The sequence below is a fragment of the Macrotis lagotis genome, chromosome 4 (genome assembly GCF_037893015.1).
Source record: "Macrotis lagotis isolate mMagLag1 chromosome 4, bilby.v1.9.chrom.fasta, whole genome shotgun sequence".
NCBI classification, from domain to species: Eukaryota; Metazoa; Chordata; class Mammalia; order Peramelemorphia; family Peramelidae; genus Macrotis; species Macrotis lagotis.
Window position 1 is genome coordinate 184,023,611 of NC_133661.1, and position 19,214 is coordinate 184,042,824.

Consider the following 19,214-nt stretch of genomic DNA (forward strand, 5'->3'; position numbering starts at 1 on the left):
GAATGTTGAAAAACTTTCTTAGTATTTTTGGAAAAATAAAATATCAATAAAAATATTTCTACTTAATAGTAAATATTCCCAATTTTTCCAAACTTCTTTCTGTTGGACTCTCATATTGGTTTAATCATGTCTGGTCCCACCCTCCCTCACTTTTCTCTTAATTTTGAGGTGAAGGAAGAAGAGGAGAAAGAATTTATTCAGAGAAATTTATAGTGGAATTAATCACACATGATATATTATGTTAGAAAATATCACCCTCTTTTGGTTGATTGCTTGCAGCTAGGTGAACAAGTAGATAAGAGTTCTAGAATCTAAATCAGAATAATGTGAGAATGAAAACTGTTGCAGACATCCACTGGCTATGCATGACACTGGGTAAGATATTTAAGAAAGTCTCAGTTCTCTCCTATATCTTTCTTTGTGATAGTATTATTCTCTGGTGAGAACTATGACACTGGAAACAATGATCCAGGTTTGATAAAGGGAGGGGTTTGAACTCTTCAGTGTCTAAAATCCATTATGGCTCTAAATCTATAATCCTGTGAGCCAAGAAGTATAATAGGAGATAAAAGGAATTTTCTGACTACAAATTAAATTATTTTAGAATTGAAGTCAAGCAGAAAAGAATCCCACCTAATTATTTAAAGGAATTCCCAGTTCATCAATCTCTCCATTTTCTTTGATCTCCATTATTTCATTTAGTCAGTTAACTTCCATCCTCTGATCCTTCAGTTTTCTATTAGCGTTAGTTCTTTAGTAGTTACATTCTACTAAGAATCTAAACTCCTTGAAGACAAGGATTGTCTTCCCTTTTGCTTGCATATATATCTCTAATGGTTCCTGCCATATAGTTAATACTTAATAAATGCTTACTTTACAGTTTTCTTTAATGAACAGCATTTTCTTTGAACCAATGTGTCCTGTGGTAGAAGAAAGACTTTGGACAGGTTTAGTAGCTAAACTCACATGTTTCACCTCTGGGGCACCTTTCAAGTTATTCATGTGGCAAGGGAGCCCAGAGTGATATATTTTTTATCAAACTGACTTATTAGTAATAGCACTTCCTTAATTTGATTCAATTCAATTCAAGAAGCATTTTTGGACTCTAGAAATGATACTATGGATATAAAGGTAGTTTCAAGAAGCTTACAATCCCACAAAGGGAAATGTCTACACATAATTGAAAATAAAATATAAATATAGTAAATATTAGGATGGATAAGGAAAAGAGTACTAATGGAAGGAGAAGTAGATGTATATACATGTATCTATATATACATAAATGAAAAAAGGCAGAGATATATATATATATATAGAGAAAGACACACAGAGAGAGAGAGACTATATTAGAATTAGTAACTGATTTCTCATTTGAAAAAATATTAGGAATTTCTAAGGCCAAAATGAGGGGAAAGAGAATTTCAGACATCTAAGTCAATCAATGCAAAGACATGAAGGGAGAGGACTAAATATTATGTAGATAGAGGTTGACATCAAGCCAGCAATTTTATCTGGAATGGGAGTGATTGAGGAGGAGTACTGAAAAATAATTCAAACTGTAAACAGTTTTAAATGCCAGACAGAGGAGTTTGTACTTTATCTTCACAATAATAGGAAGCTACTAAAGCTTCTTGAACAAGGCAATGACATAGTTAAAGTTGTACTTTAGGAATATCTGTTCAGCAACTTTGTAGAGACTTGATTGGAGAGGGGAGAGATGGGAAGAAGGGAGTCCAATAATGAGCAGTTGATGAATACCTGATAAATGATGGATTTGAGTCAGTGAAGAGGAGGGAGGGATATGAATGATGGTGGTAACTGACTTGATATGGGAGAGGGATGAGGAAGAATGAAGAACTGTTGGTGACTCTAAGGCTTTGAATATGGAGGATAGGAGGGATGATAGCCTGGACAAAAACAGGGAAGTCAGAAAAGAATACTAGTTTGAGAAATCCTGAGAGGGTATGGGGAGAGGGAGAGTGAATTCTCTTTTAAACATATTTAATTTGAGATTCTTATGGTGCATATGGGTGGAGATATCAGTGGTAATTGGTGATGAAGAGTAGGAGTAGGGAGACAAATAAAGGTTGGATAGGTAAAGGAGTCATTTGTTTAGAAATACTAATCATACATATGGGGATTGATGAAAGGGCAAGATACTGAGAAGGAATGATTAGATACTGCCTAAGACATCTTTGTAGAGTTATGTCTATAATATTTCACAGCATCTGTACTTTTCAGAAACATTCTCTTCCTTCAAACTCAAAACCAAGTCCTGTTTCTTCTGTGAAGTTTTCTTTAATGCAACCAACTGAAGAGTATAGTGGGGAAGGGGCTGGAGACGGTCACTGAATCCCATCCTGATGACTTTACTCAGAGTACTTCTGATATATAATCAACCATAAAAGACCCTGAGAACTAGCCATTTTGATCAGCTTGGGGGTCCATTCAAAAGACATTACTTGATTTATTCCTCAACTTTTTGTTTGACCTCTTATCTTCATGAGATTTCTTACTTGCTGACAGAGTTTGGTAAAAGAGCCATTATAAAGAGAAGTCTCAGACCACGCTTACAAATGGTCCATGAATGGATCCTGGTTCTTTGCCTTGGAGCTTGCACTTTCCCTTTAGATAAAGGAAATTGAAAACTACGACTTTGTTTCAAAAGGTCAAGAGAGAGAGAGAGACACCTGAGAGCCAGGAGCTGAGTCCATTTCAGGTTAGTAGCCAATCCAGCATCAATGCCCTGGTGAAGATTTGACCTAGTCCTGTGGAAACTGAGATGAAGACTCACCTAAAATAAATACCATATTTAGACATGAAGCTGTTGGGACCAATGAAATGTAGGAATGTTTTAAAAACTGTCGCATTCTCCCCAGAACATAGTGACATAAAAGAGAATTTGACTCCTAGATATATGTAGGATATTTGTACTTTTTCTTGCTATATATTCAAAGTGAATATCCCTTTGTAAAAAACTAATTGATGTTAATTGTTTAAATGGAACTTCATACTAGTTAATTGTAGCTAGCAGTAGGGGAAAAACTCTGTAATGAGGATAGAGCGGATGTCATTATAAGACAGACATAGCAAAGCCTCTTTGGTGCCACTGGGGTTGAGAGTGGAGATGTAGCTTGGCAGACTCTGGGAAAGAGAGACTGATGCATAATTACTACAAATAACAAAAAGGTCTTGGGAGTCCTAAGGTCCTGGATTTAAATCATAGCAGTAATGTGATGTTGGTCAATTCACTTAAATCACCCTCTTTTTCTGTATCTGTAAAATGAAGGGGTTGGAGAAGATGACATAAGATTCTAGCTCAGATTATTGAATCTTTCCTCATATTTTCCCAAAGAATTTTGTCAGTAAATTTAGTTTATCTCCATCATATTCTAACTTGTACTGTATTTTTGAGTAGGATGCAGGGTAGATGAAGTGGCATTTTTACCTTTTAACCTTTGCATCCCTAGCACCTAGATAACTAATATAAAGATTTTGATAGAGTGTTGTTATTTAGATTAGCATGGGTTATGAACTAGAATGTGATCCTCTGAGGTTTGGACCTTTGGCCATAAGAAGGCTACAATGAGTAAGTGTTCAACTTACTACTTAGAACTAGTCCTTCAAATAGGAGACACAAGAAGATGGTCAGTGCAGATGACTTCTCTTTAAGGTCTCTCTGTGCTATTTGGATTCCTACATTTCTGTTTTTGTTTACATTCCTCAGGACTGGCCTGTGAGGAGGGTGCCTGAAACCAGATTCTGATGTGTAAATATGTCATCAAAACTTTTACTAGTTGTATGACTCTATGAAAGTCACTTAATATCTACTGTCTCAGTTTTCTCATCTGTTAAATAAGGAGTATATTAATCTCTCCCATCCACTGCTATTATAAAGATTAAAAGATAATATTTGTAAAGTCTTTATATTTACTTCTGCAATATGCATATTACTTAGTGTAGTTCCTTGTAAATAATGAACACTTATGAAAAGACTGTTCCTTTCTCCTTCTCTTCTTTCCTTTTAAATTTTATTTTCAGGAATAGTTTATTGGTTTTCATGATATTGTAATCATTGAATTCTTGGATCAGTATCAGACCTATAGCCTTACAGGGGCCAGTAAAGTCCAGAAAACTACTCATTTCCAACTAGAAACATTTTGATCAAGGCAAGAAGCTATGACCTGAATACAAGTAATTAACAAATGATCATTCTTTGTTTCATATTTTTTGTTTGTTTTCAACATTAACTTATATAAGATTTTGAGTTTCAGGTTTTTTTCTCTTACCCTCATCCCTCCCCAGACAACAAGTAATCTGATAGAGATTATACATTTGTAATCATATTGAACATATTTCCATATTAGCCATTTTGTAAAAGAGGAATTGGAACAAAAAAGAAAAAAAAAGTAAGAATGGTATGTTTCAATCTGCATTCAAAACTACATAGTTCTTTCTTTGAATGTAGATAACTTTTTCCATTATGAAATTTTTGGAATTGTCTTGGAACATTGTGGTGCTGCTAAGAGTTAAGTCATTCCACAATGTTGCTATTATTGTATAAAATGTTCTTCAGATTCTATTCACTTCAGTCAGCATCAGTTCATCAAATTTTTCCCGGGTTTTCTGAAATCTGCCTACTCATCATTCCTTATAGGACAGTAGTAGTCCATCATATTCATGAACCACAACTTTTTCAGCCTTTCCCCAATTGATGGGCATCTTATCAATTTCTAATTACATGCAACCACAAAAAGAGTTGCTATAAATATTTTTGTGCATGTGAATCCTTTTCCCTTTTTATGAACTCTTTGGGAAACAGACCTAGTAGTTACATTGCTGGATCAAAGGGTATACATAGTTTGATTACCCTTTGGCCTTAATTACAAATTGCTTTTGAAGGTTTTATATCTCTAACAATAATGTATTTATTTTCCCACATCTTCAATATCTAACATTTATTTTTTTCTGTCATGTTAGCCAATCTGATAGATTTGAAGTTGTTTTTTATTATATAAATATTTTATTTGTTTTCCAATTTTATACAATAGTAGCTTCTACCATTCTTTTTTTTTTTTAGTTTTTTCTTTCACAAGGCATTGGGGTTAAGTGATTTGCCCAAGATCACACAGCTAGGTAATATTAAGTGTCTGAGGTCAGATTTGAAGGCAGGTCCTCCTGACTCCAGGGCTGGTGCTCTATCCACTGTGCCACCTAGTTGCCTTCCATTCATTTTTTTTCCACAAGGTTTTGAATTTTACAATTTTCCTCCCTTCCTTCCCTTCCTTCCCTCCTCCCCCAACAGAAGGCAAACTTATATGGTCTTTACATTTACTTCCATGATATGTATAAATCAATATTGAATGTGTTGAGAGGAAAAACATATCCTTAAGGAAGGAAGAAAATATTAGAGACAGCAAAATTATGTACTACATAAGACAACTTTTAAAAAATTGAGGCTAATAATCTTTGGACTTCAATAAACTCCATAGTACCTTCTTTGTATACAGATGTATTCTCTTTCACAGATCCCCTAAAAATGTCCTTGATCATTGCATTAATGTAGTGAACATGTCCATCAAGGCTGATCATCGCCCCATGTTGTTGTTAAAGTGTACAATTCTGTTCATCTCACTCAGCATCAGTTCATGCAAGTCTTTCCAGGCTTCTTTCAAATCTCATCACTCCTGATTTCTAACAAAACAATAATGTTCCATCACATACATATACCACAGTTTGTTCAGTCATTCCCCAATTGATGAATATCCCCTAGATTTCTAATTCTTTGCCACTTCAAAGAATTGCTTTGAAAATTTTTGTACATGTGTGGTTTTATACACTTTTCATGATCTATGAAGTGTTATTTTATTTCATTTAAAAAAGCTTATTTAACTTTGTAGGTAGCAAAGTGATATTGTGAAATGATTACATCTGATTATGTTATCCTATCCCCTTTCATGCAATCAATTCTTGTTGTTTGGTCATTTCAGTCCTATCCAACTCTTAACCTCTGACAATTGTACTCTGGACTCAAGAAGACCTGGGTTCAAATCCTGACTTAGACTCTGCCTAAATGCCTAGTTTAATTTCTCTGAGCATTTTTTCTAATTTGTAAGATGGAGATAATGACCTCTACCTCACAGGATTACTGTGAATGTCAACAAGATGGCATTTAAAGTGCTAAAAACTCTCTATAAATGCTAGTTTTGCTATTAATTTATATTTTTACATCACAATAATTCCAGAATATATCCATTTCTATGATTCTTCCAAGAGATCTTACTCTTATACTAAAAAACAATAAGGAGAATAAAAGCAACAACCAATAAACTGTGTCTTACAAAATTTATGATATTCTATACCCATATCCTCTTACTTCTATAAAAAAAGACTGAAAAGTATATTTTCTCAACTGTTTTTGGCTCTTGTCGATAATTTTAATTATACAATTTTTAATGTAGGAATTTTTTCTGTTTTCTGTTTATATTGTTGCAGCCACTGTGGTTGTTAACTTCAATCTTTAAACAATTTAAAAATAATAAAATAGTAATTAAAATTAAAATCTAAAATAATAATAATAATCTAATAATTTGCATCTGTTCTCTAATATCTGTACTTTCCTGAACTTGTCATTTCCTATGATTCAATAGGAAATTTCTTTGCATTCATATATTATAATTTGTTCAGCCATTCTTCATTCAATAGATATATATTTTGTTTCCAATTTTTTGGCACCCCAAAATGTTCTATTAAGAATATCTTGTTGCATTTGGATCTTTCTATTTTGATTTTCTTTAGCCACTTATATCTCTGATTCAGAGAATAAAGGTAACTTGGGTCGTTTAAGAAAAAAATAAAAATAACTATGGTTTATTTAAATATAAGTATCCATTTGCCTTCCCCTCTAAAAAGCTTCATACTTTTGATCCATCCATCCTTCTTCCTGCCTGTGTGTCCTCTGAATCCCCAAATGATTGTCTGCTCATTTGGGGGACTATCAATGCTAACACAGATGTAAATGTTTTTTTGTCCACAGCCTAGGGAATTACAAGTTGGCAGCCTTTTTCCTATATTAAAAGATTATTCCATTACTCTGAAGCCCAGGGTTCTTTGTGTCAAACAAGAATCCATAAGAGGCTCTGATGCTACCTAAGAAGAAATAAACAGAATTTCCATGCCATTAATTCACAGTCCTATTCATATAGGATATAGCTGCCCAACAGACATGTTTATTATAGTATCACTCTCATATGACAGATGTAACTCAGTTATTATTTTTTAGTTTATGGATCTCCCTTTGGTTCATATTGGATAACTTTGGTGGTACCCTATAGAGGCCTCTCATCTAGATAATTGTTCTGTTTTACATTTATCATTTTGTTAGACTCCTTAAGATAGTATATCTATAAGATTATATTTCAGAAAAAAAGATTATATTTCAGCTTTTCATCCTTATGAATCCAGAAAAGGGGCCTCTTGGCTCAAGTCTCTCTACCCAATTCACTTCCTAATTCATTCTTTGTTCAACTGCTGAAATGATTTTTCTAAGGTGTAGGTCTGATTACATCATCCTATCCCCCTTCATGCAATCAATTCTTGTTGTTTGGTCATTTCAGTCCTGTCCAACTCTTAATAACCCCATTTGTGGCTTTATTGGCAAAGATATTAGAGGGGTTTAGCATTTCCTTCTCCAGCTTATTTTATAGGTGAGGAAACTGAAGCAAACAGGGTCAAATGACTTGACCAGAATCACAAAACTAATAAGTATCTATGGCCAGATTTGAATTCATGAAGATAAGTCATCCTGATGCCAAGCCTAGTAGTCTCTCCACTGAGCCACCTAGCAGTCCCTTCAATCAATTCTACTGGCTTCCTATTACTTCCAGGATAAAATTTAAAATTCTTTATTTAAAGGTCCTCATAATAGGACTCTTTCCTATTTTTTCAATATTTTACCCTTAATGTTCCTCCTCGCATGCTACAATCAAACTCTAGTGGTTTACCTGCCATTCCTCAGTCACAATACTACATTTCCTTACTCTGAGTCTGCATGCTTAGAATTCTCTCCCTCCTTATCTCTTCCTCCTGGCTTTTTTGGCTTTTATATTTCAACTAAAAATTTATCTTCTACAGATGCCTTTTCCCTTAATATCAATGCCTTCTGTCTGTTGATTATTTCTAATTACGTCCTGTATAGAACTCTTTGTAGTTATTTGCATGTTGTCTCTCTCCCATTAAACAGTAAGTTCCTTGAGAACAAGTATTTTCTTTTGCTTCTGGTTGTATCCCTAGGCTTTAGCCCAGTGTCAGTCTTGCAATTATTCAGTCTTTCATTTATGTCTGACTCTATTTGACTCTGTGGTCTTTGTTCATGGGATTTTCTTAGAGGGGATACTGGAATAGTTTGTCATTTCAATCTCTAGTGTTATAATTTAGTAACTTTTTAGTTATGTTCTATCCTTTATTACCCTATTTGATATTTTCTTGGCAAAGATGCTGGAGTGGTTTGCCACTTTCTTCTTTAGCTCATCTTACAGATGAGGAAACTGAGGCAAATAAAGTTAACTTGTCCAGGGTCACACAGCTAGTAAGTGTCTGATGTCAGATTTAAACTCAGAAAGATAAATCTTCCTAGCTCCAGGTCCAGCATTCTTAATCTACTATACCATCTAATCAAATTAAAGCAGGCAGGAGTTCGGACTTACTCAAGGTCACACTAATAATAATAATAATAATAATAATAATAATAATAATAATAATAATAATAACAACAACAACAACAACATTGATCAAATGTCTGAAGCCAAATATGAACTTGGATCTTACTGACTCTAGATCTAGTACTCCATTCAATGAAAAATTTCCCTCCTAACATAGAGGGAAAAGACCCTGGAGAGGAATAAGTTTTTCACTAGAAGAATCATAAATCTCAAGAGTCAAAGATCTGAAGAGTCTGCTGTGTTTGTAACTGCCTTCTGCCAAACCAAACAATTTGTGCCCAAACCACCACAGGCAGTAAGCATTTAACTTCTTTTAGTATTTTACTAAATGCATTTATTTATTTAATGATCATAGGTTAGACTGGGGACTAGATATTTTTTTCCTAGAATGCTGTCAACAGTTTTCTTTTCACACTCTACCACTGTGCCCACTTTAAGTTTCATCTTCCCCACCTACTTCCACTTTGGGGCTTAATTATGACTTTTTTCTGAACTGCTTTAACGGGGGGGGGGGGGTGCAAGTGAGGGAAAGTGTCTCATGTTGATTTTTGGAGTTTTTGTACAGTTTCTTCTTCAATCAATTCACTGTGGAAAGGACTGAGACCACAAAAATATATCCCTGAGTCTTTTAGCCGTGAGACCAAGATGTTGAGCTTGATGGATTTGGCTTCTTTGTGGAAGTTCACAAAATATCGACCTCTTCTTACATTACTAGATTGAGGATTCTGATGAAGGATGTAACTAACCTCCCCACTGGGAGATTGTTTGTACCAGAACAAATTATAATATCTTTCATCTCCCTAAAAGCAGCTGCTGGTGGATTCTGAGTGACTGTTTCAGCTGTGCTCCATCCTGTGTAAGAAAGAAAAAAATGAATAGGGTTCATCCTTGATATAGTGCATGGAACATAATCATAGGTAGACCAAGTTCAGGTTGAAGACTCTGGAAATGAGCAGAAAGAATCATAATGTTTTCCCCATTTCTCCAACTGCTTAACACTCCAAAGCCTATTATCCACCCAAGCAGTAGTTCATCTCCTCAGGCCCTGGATCCTTGTGAAGTGACTTAGTGCCCATGTCTTAGTCCTTACCCAGGCAGATGAAGGCTATGATGAACCAAAGCAGGCTGGGGAGAAGCATACTAGAAGTTCTCCCTGCTGTGGGAATCTCTCCTGGTTTTCTCTGAAGTTTGGGTTTAAACATTGTTCCATGCATGTGACAAGTTGTGATGCAGACTCATTGGAGATGAATGATATGGCTGGCCTAGAGCAGGATGTGTGGTTTCTGTGGGAAACAAATTTGCAGCTGTTCAATGTTCCACTGCTGTAAGATTTTTATAATGCTTCCTTTGATCTTTACTAATCTATCTTCCAATTCTGCAAAAAAATTAAAAGCTTACATTCTCCTATAGAGCCAGACTCCTGTACAAATGATTCTCTGGGGGTAGAAAAAAGACTGAATCTTGGTTGGGGAAAAGGATGACAATTATGAGCCTGTGGTGGTGTTCTTCTCATCAACCAGCAGTAAATTTCTTCTGAATTTTCATTTATCTAATCCTGATTCATGTCATTCAAAGAATGGGTTAATTTTTTGTTGCTGTTTGTTTCTTGTTTTTTGTTTGTTTTGCAGGTTCTTGACTGTCTATTGGAAACTGGTTTTATTGCTTGGCAAACTTCAGGCCATTGGGAAGATACTCAGAGATTAAAACCTCTGTGCCTTGAGAAATTGAATGTTTCTACTTTTGAGAAAGACAATGGAAGAAGACATCTTTGAATCTCATTCTCAGAGTGATGATTGATTTTCTTTCTACCATGTCTTCCCTATAATCATCATCTATCATCAAAGGATATTGCCTAGTCTTTGGCACATAGATGAGGTTCTCATTGAACAGAACAAAGAAATGGCATGACACTGTATTTTGTGAGTGACTTTTCTAGTCTGATTGTCTGTTTCTGAATCAGGATACCCCTAAATTAAAAGTCATTGCCATTCAAAGCAACCCTGGGGATGTACCCCAGTAAAATCTTCTGGTAGCACCTAGATGGACATCATTTTGAGAAGTCTCTCAGGCCAGTTATGCTCATTTCCTAAATGACTTGGGCTAGTCTCTCCATATCTGCAGGCAAAGTAGTAAATAGGCCTTAGCAATTATTTACACCTATTATTGGTTTAATTACAAACATTTACTCACTGACATCAAAATAAAAATTTTTTTTAGCAACTGACTCTGTTTTCTTTAGCTTCCTTCAGCTTTCATTCAAGAATTTCATTTTCCTCTCAAATGTGTATGTGGGAAGTGTGAACCAAAGTATACATAAAATACTAGACTTGTGATCTAGTTCTTGTCCTTTTGACAAGGAAGAATTTGCTTGTTTTGCCTAAGCAGATTTTTCCATTAAAGATTTTATTTATTTTGAGTTTTATAATTTTCCCCTAATATTACTTCCTTCCCCCACCATCCACAGAAGGCAATTAGCCAGTCTTTACATTGTTTCCATGTTATACATTTATCCAAATTGAGTGTGATGAGAGAGAAATCATATCCTTAAGGAAGAAACATAAAGTGTAAGAGATAACAAGATCAGACTATAAGATATCAGTTTTTTTTTTCAAAATTAAAGGAAATAGTCCTTGGACTTTGTTCAAACTCCATGGTTCTTTATCTGGATACAGATGGTATTCTCCATTGCAGACAGCCCCCAAATTGTCCCTGATTGTTGCACTGATGAAATGAGTGGGTCCATCAGGTTGATCATCGCCCCCATGTTGCTGTTACGGTGTACAGTGTTTTTCCGGTTCTGCTCATCTCACTAAGCATCACTTCATGCAAATACCTCCAGGTTTCCCAGAATTCCCATCCCTACTGGTTTCTAATAGAACAAGAGTATTCCATGACATATATACACCACAGTTTGCTAAGCCATTTCCCAATTGAAGGATATTTACTTGATTACCAATTCTTTGCCACCACAAAGAGGGCTGCTAGGAATACATTTGTAGAAGTGATGTTTTTACCCTTTTTCATCATCTCTTCAGGGTATAGACCTAGTAATATTAGTGCTTGAACAAAGGGTATGAACATTTTTGTTGCCCTTTGGGCATAGTTCCAAATTTCTCTCCAGAAAAGATGGATGAGTTCACAGCTCCATCAACAATGTAATATTGTCCCAAATTTCCTACAACCCTTCCAACAATGATCATTATCCATTCTGCTCATGTTGGCCACTCTGAGAGGTGTGAGGTGATACCTCAGAGAAGCTTTAATATGCATTTCTCTAATAAGTAATGATTTAGAGCAATTTTCATATGACTATGGATTGCTTTGATCTCCTCATCTGTAAATTGCCTTTGCATATCATTTGACCATTTGTCAATTGGAGAATGGCTTTTTTAAAAATATGACTCAGTTCTCTGTACATTTTAGAAATGAGTCCTTTGTCAGAAACATTAGTTGTAAAGATTGATTCCCACTTTACTACATTTCTTTTGATTTTGATTACAGTGGTTTTGTCTGTGCAAAAGCTTTTTAATTTAATGTAATTGAAATCATCTAGTTTGTTTTTAGTGATGTTCTCCATCTCTTCCTTGGTCATAAACTGCTTCCTTTTCCACAGATCTGAAAGGTAAACTAGTTCTTGATCTTCTAATTCGCTTATAGTATTGTTTTTTATGTCTAATTACTGTATCTATTTGGATCTTATCTTGGTATAGGGTGTGAGGTGTTGGTCTAATCTAAGTTTCTTCCATACTAACTTTCAACTTTCCCACCAGTTTTTATCAAAGAGAGAATTTTCATCCCAAGAGCTGGACTCTTTTGGTTTCTCCAACAGCAGATTGCTATAATCATTTCCTGCTATTGCACCTAGTCTATTCCACTGGTCCACCACTCTGTTTCTTAGCCAGTATCAAACAGTTTGATGACTGATGCTTTATAATATAATTGTAGATCTGGTAAGGTTAAGCCACCTTCTTTTGCACTTTTTTATTGAATCCCAGGAAATTCTTGACTTTTTATTTCTCCATATAAATTTACTTGTGACTTTTTCTAACTCATTAAAGTAATTTTTTGGAATTTTGATTGGTAGGGCAATAAACAAATAGTTTAGTTTTGGTGGAATTGTCATTTTTATTATATTAGTTCTACCTATCCAGGAACAGTTGATATTTGCCCAGTTATTTAAATATGATTTAATTTGTGTGAGAAGTGTTTTATAACTATTTTCAGAAAGTTTCTGAGTCTGTCTCAGCAAATAGACTCCCAGGTATTTTATATTGTCTGAGGTTACTTTGAATGGGATTTCTCTTTCTAGCTCTTCCTGCTGTATCTTGCTAGTCATATATAAAAAAAAGTTGAGGATTTATGAGGGTTTGTTTTATATCCTGCAACTTTTCTGACATTGCTAATTGTTTCCAGTGTTTTTTTCAATGATTTCTTGGGATTCTCTAGGCATACCATCATGTCATCTGCAAAGAATGAGAGTTTTATTTCTTCCTTCCCAATTCTAATTCCTTCAATTTCCTTTTTCTTCTCTAATTGATGAAGCTAACATTTCTAATACATATTGAATAGTAGTGGTGATAATGGGCACCCTTGTTTCATCCCTGATCTTATTGGGAATGCCTCTAGCCTCTCCCTATTGAATATAATGTTTGTTGATGGTTTCAGATAGATACTGCTTATTATTCTAAGAAGCAGTCCATTTTTTCCTACACTCTCTAGTGGTTGTTTTTGTTTGTTTTTTTTGGGGGGGGTTGCAAGACAAATGGGGTTAAGTGGCTTGCCCAAAGCCACACAGCTAGGTAATTATTAAGTGTCTGAGATCAGGTTTGAACCCAGGTACTCCTGACTCCAAGGCCGGTGCTTTATCCAATTCGCCACCTAGCTGCCCCATCCACTCTCTAGTGTTTTTAATAGGAATGGGTGCTATATTTTGTCAAAAGCTTTTTCAGCATCTATTGATATGATCATATCATTTCTGATAGGTTTGTTGTTGACATAATTGGTTTTACTAACAGTTTTCCTAATATTGAACCAACCCTGCATTCCTGGGCTGAATCCTAATTGGTTAAAATGTATTATCCTAGTGATAAATTGTAACCATTTTGCTAAGATTTTATTTAAGATTTTTGCATCTATATTTATCAGAGAGATAGGTCCATAATTTTCTTTCTCTGTTTTAACTCTTCCTGGTTTAGGTATCAGCACCATATTGCTTTCATATAAAGAGTTAGGCAAAGTTCTGTCTTCCCCTATTTTTCCAAAGAGTTTATATACAATTGGAACCAATTGTTTATTAAATGTTTGGTAGAATTCACTTGTGAATCCATGAAGCCATGGAGATTTTTTCTTAGAGAGTTCAATGATTTGCCTAAACATTTTGAGGAGAATGAAAGCGTCAGTTTTTCATTCTTATTTTCAATAGCTCATAGATATACAATTAGTCTTCTATTCAAGATTTGCAATCAGAAGATAAGGCAGATGAACATAGAAGCAGTTAAAATATTCATTTGGGTCTCAGTATTTAGAAATTTGTGATGTTAGCTATGAGTTGTTTTCGTGTGTCTGTTATCTAGGTATCTGATCTGAAGTTCAATGTAATTCAACTAACATTTTAAAACCATTCCCCTTGTTAGTTATGTTTTGGGGGGGGAAGAGAGGGATGCAGTGTTTAGCTAAGATATTTTCCTCCTTCTAATAGAATTTAGATGCAAGTAATTGGTATGGCTCATTCACTAATGGTTATAATACAGACTAGGAAGATTGTGGAAGGTTTTATTGAATATATATGAATATATATATATATATATATATATGAATATATATACATATATATATATGAAATTTGAGTAAGAATTTAAAGGACAAGTAGGAATTCATTAGGTGAAACAGAATGGGGAAGAGGAGGGTTAAGGAATAGTATGGCTAAAGGCCTCAAGTCAAAGGAACGAGGGCCAAGAGAAGGGAATAGTTCAGGTTGACTGTAGTATAGAATAAATGGAAGACATTACTTTGAAATAAAACTTAAAACACAATGTAATGCTAATTTATTTTATAAATATAATGGAAAGAAGAATTTTTTTGATAGGCAAAAGGGAATAAATGAATAATTTTAATCTGGAGTGATGTTATGAGATCTAGTTATAATAATGGTAGATTTAACATCAATGTGAAGGACGGATTGGAGAGAAGTGGAGGTTGAAGCTCTTTGAACTCTATTACACTAATCCAAAAAGCTTGTAACTAAAGATATTCTAGGGTTGTGCCAGGAGGAGTAGAAAAAGAAATACTGAGAAATTAGAATAGTGGAACTATTTGAGGTGAGTGGAAGCTAGGCAATACGTTGAATAAAGGGCCATATTTGGAGTTAGAAGGACCTAAGTTGAAATCCTGCCTCTGATTCTTATTAGGTATGAGACCTTGGACAAGCTGCTTAAAACTGTTTAGTCCACTAATGTTGGTAAGGAAACTCCATATGGAGGTCATGAAAAGTTGGACACAATTAAAAATGATTGAAATTTTTTTTTTCTTTAAAGGGATAGGGAGAGTATCAGGAGGGAGTTTGGAGGGTGAGAGAGTGGTTCTGTGTGTGAGAAGTCTTATAGAAGACTTAATGCAGGGGGCAGGTAGGTGGCACAGTGGATAGAGCAATGGCCCTGAGTCAGGAGGACGTGAGTTCAAATCTGGCCTCAGACACTTAATAATTACCTAGCTGTGTGATCTTGGGCAAGTCACTTAACCCCTTGTTTGGGAAGAAAAAGACTTAATGTATCTTCAAGTTCTTAATGTATCTTCAAAGTATATAGCCCTTTCTAAAAACTAATTGATATCAAATGGAATTGGAGTAATAGAAATTCAGCAGTGGTTACTATTAAAGGAAAATATAAATAGTGGAGGTTTCAGCTATTGGTTTAGATAAGAAATAACCTATACTTCTCAAGATACACCTAGAATCATGTTATATTCTATCTTTGGTCAGTGCTAATTAGATAGATTGATCTATTAATAGATCAATTAATCAATAGATAGATATATGGAAGAATGATTGGTAGACACAGAAGTGATTTGCCTGAGCTCACATAATGATAGAGCCAAGGATGTAAACCTCAGCCTTTTGACTCTAACTCCAATGTTCTTTTTATTATACCATTTCTTCTCTGATTAAGAACTCTGGTCTGCATTTGCTTTCTTCACAAACCATTTATATACATATTGACAAATATTTTGATTTTATTTATTCATTCATTATTTCATATTTATTTATTCATCTATGTTCTCTCTGTCTCTGACCTTCTCTGTTTCTGTTTCTTCTCTGTCTCTATGTCTCTCTCTCTCTCTCTCTCTCTCTCTCTCTCTCTCTCTCTCTCTCTCTCTCTCCCTCTCTGTCTCCCTCCCCTTCTCCCTTTCTACCTCTCCCTCTCAAGACTGGATCTCCCTACTTTGCTCAGTCTGGGAGTATGGACAACACTGATGATCATATGCTGATTAACATGGAAGTTTTAACCTGCTCCATTTTTTTGCCTAAATTGGACCACTTTCCCCCCTCCTCAGACAGTTGCATGGACCTCAACATCATGAGACTCACCATATTAAAGTTACATTTAGGACAGATACTTGAATGATTTTAGCCTTGCTGTAATTCAAGACACCCAAACTCAACTCCCAACCTCAGTCTTATCAGAAACAGAGATTACAGAAGTGTGTGATCACTGCCCTGCCTTATTTTGAATTGATTAAGCCATATTTTGATTGTTTTAGATAATTCCACTTATATGTTGGGGGACTTGACTGGGTGGACATGGGTTTGTGTTTCATAGTCACAAGATTCTTGAGAGGAGGACCTAATTTTTTTAAATTAATTTCCTTAGGCACTTGCATGGGTCAAGAAATAATCATACTGATGAAATCATAGTTGTTGGTTTTAAAATGCATGTGCAATAAAGGTAGCATAGCATAGAGAATAGAGTCATAGAGAGATGAATTTACATTCCTCTTCTAGAAACCTAGACTTTTAGGTTGAGTTAGGGAACAGGGTGAAAAGAAGGTTTAAAAATAATGGAGATGTGGGAGTTTTTTGAGTTATAAAAATGATTCTCAAAGTCTATCCTAATACAGGTCAGATATACTAAATGGCCCACTGGAAATGTGGAAAAACTTCATCTTCTAAATCAAAGTTCAACTGTGGGGAAAAAACCTATAAACATCGTAAGAATTTTGGTGATAAATTTGATCGGAGAGGGGGAACAAAGTGGAACAGTTTAACTATGGAGGCAACAATTGGACTCAGAAGAAGATGAAAGTTGCATTTCTATTGTTTTAGATAGATTGCATTTATTTACAACATACTTGGAGACTGTTCTACTTTGCAAAATCTTAGATATTGAAGTTTCCACATCATCTTAAAATATATCTGACCTCTTCAATATCAGGAGAGATACTTTGGTATGAGATGATCAATTTATTATAGTTTTCTGGTAAATTTTTCACAGTAATAAAACAAACCATAATGAAATCTAAAAAATCTTTTGTTTGTTTGTGGATAAAGTCCTTTAGAAAACATTTTCTTATTATTACAGAGGGTCCCATGAAAAGAAATGTATATCTAGAGGTCTAGGTAATTTGTGTCCAAGGTGCTGGTATCAGCATACAAGTCACCCCAGCATACAAGCAGGTGGTCAAATGTTTCTAGGGATAAGACATAACAGGCAAGAAACTGTGCTGCTTTTTCTTATTCAACTGAACAATTATATTTTCCATACTCTTCATTTCCTTCTTCTTAACTAAGATGAATAAGGCAATAGGACTTTTCCTGGATCAAGGTAATTTTTTTAAATAAAAAGTATGGAAAATCATTGTAAAGGATTTTCTCCCTGGTTGCTCAGTATCTTTGTTCCAATTGTAATTATTTAAACCTATTTAGAAAGAGAGTGAGAGAAAAAAAAAGACTTTTGTGAGATGCGCACATTCTCACAAATGCAATGATTTATTTTTCTCTCCTTGTCATTTTACTGAAGCTCCCTCTAAGGATCATAAATTCTTGTGCAACTTATATATACATGTCTGATCTTGACTGGAGCATTTCTTAAAATAAAGAGGAAATATTTCCCTCCTGGCGGGGAGCTTCCATACCAGTAGGACTCCCTGCGAGAAAGTCATGAAAAAAGCCAAACTCACAGGTTAATAGCAACTGCAGGCTAGCTAATGGGTTCCCAGGAGATTCTTAATGCTTTTTGCCTTCAGCAAGATACTCTGAAATTAGTAAAACCTGAAGTACATCACTCTAGATTTATAGCATCTGTGACAATTGATTTCAAAAGATATTTGCCAAACCAAAGACTAAATCTATACAACTAACCTTCCAACATAGGTGGAGGATTTGTTTCAAACATTGCTCTTTAAATGACCACACTTTTCAGATTTTTTTATTAAATAATCTCTAAAGTATATATAAATTATTGGTAATGGGAAAGAATCTAGTTGACCTTGATGGATTTTAGTCTTCTGGTCTAAATGACCCATATCCTCAGATGCTACAGGAATTGACAGATGTGTTTGCTACATCACTGTCAGTAATTATTTGATTCATTATGGAAAAAGGGAGAGGCACCAAATTACTATAAAAGGAAAATATTGTTTGAGTTCTCTTTTGTTTTGAAAGCATTTTATTTTTTCCAATTTTATGCAAAAATAATTTTTAACATTCTGTTTAAAATTTCTAATTGCAAATTCTCTCCTTCCCTCCTTATTCCTCCTGCCCCAAATTGGGAAGGCAAGTAATTTAATATAGACTATATACTTGAAGTCATGTAAAAGCATATTTTTATGTTAGTCATGTTGTGAAAAAAATAGAACAAACCTCAAAAAAACAAAGTTTTAAAAACACCTGTGTTTCAATATGAATTAAGGTTCTGCCAGTTCATTCTCTGGAGTTGAACAGCATTTTTCATCATAAGTCCTACAGAATTGTGTTAGATTACTATATTGTTGAAAACAGCTAAGTCATTCATCATCGAAAAATCTGCTATTACTGTTGATTCTGCTCACTTTGCACCAGTTCATGTAGGTCTTTCGAGGCTTTTCTGAAAGGGTCCTGCTCACCATTTCCTATAGCACAACAATATTCCATCACAATCAAATACTACAACTTGTTCAGCCTTTCCCTAATTGATGGAGATCCTCTAAATTTTGAGATCTTTTTCACCACAAAAAGAGATATGATAAATATTTTTGTGAATTTAATTTCATCCCATCTTCCTTTATCTCTCTGAGATACAGAGACCAAGTAGGGGTATTGTTGGATCAAAATTTTATAGCCATTTGATCATAGTTTCAAATTACTCTCTAAAATGATTGGATTGGTTTAAAACTCCACCAACAGAGTATTAGTGTCCTGACATTTGCCATTTTCTCTTCTATCATTTTAGCCAATCTGATAGGTATGAGATAATAGCTCAATTTATTTTAATTTGCATTTCTATAATCAGTAATAATTTATGA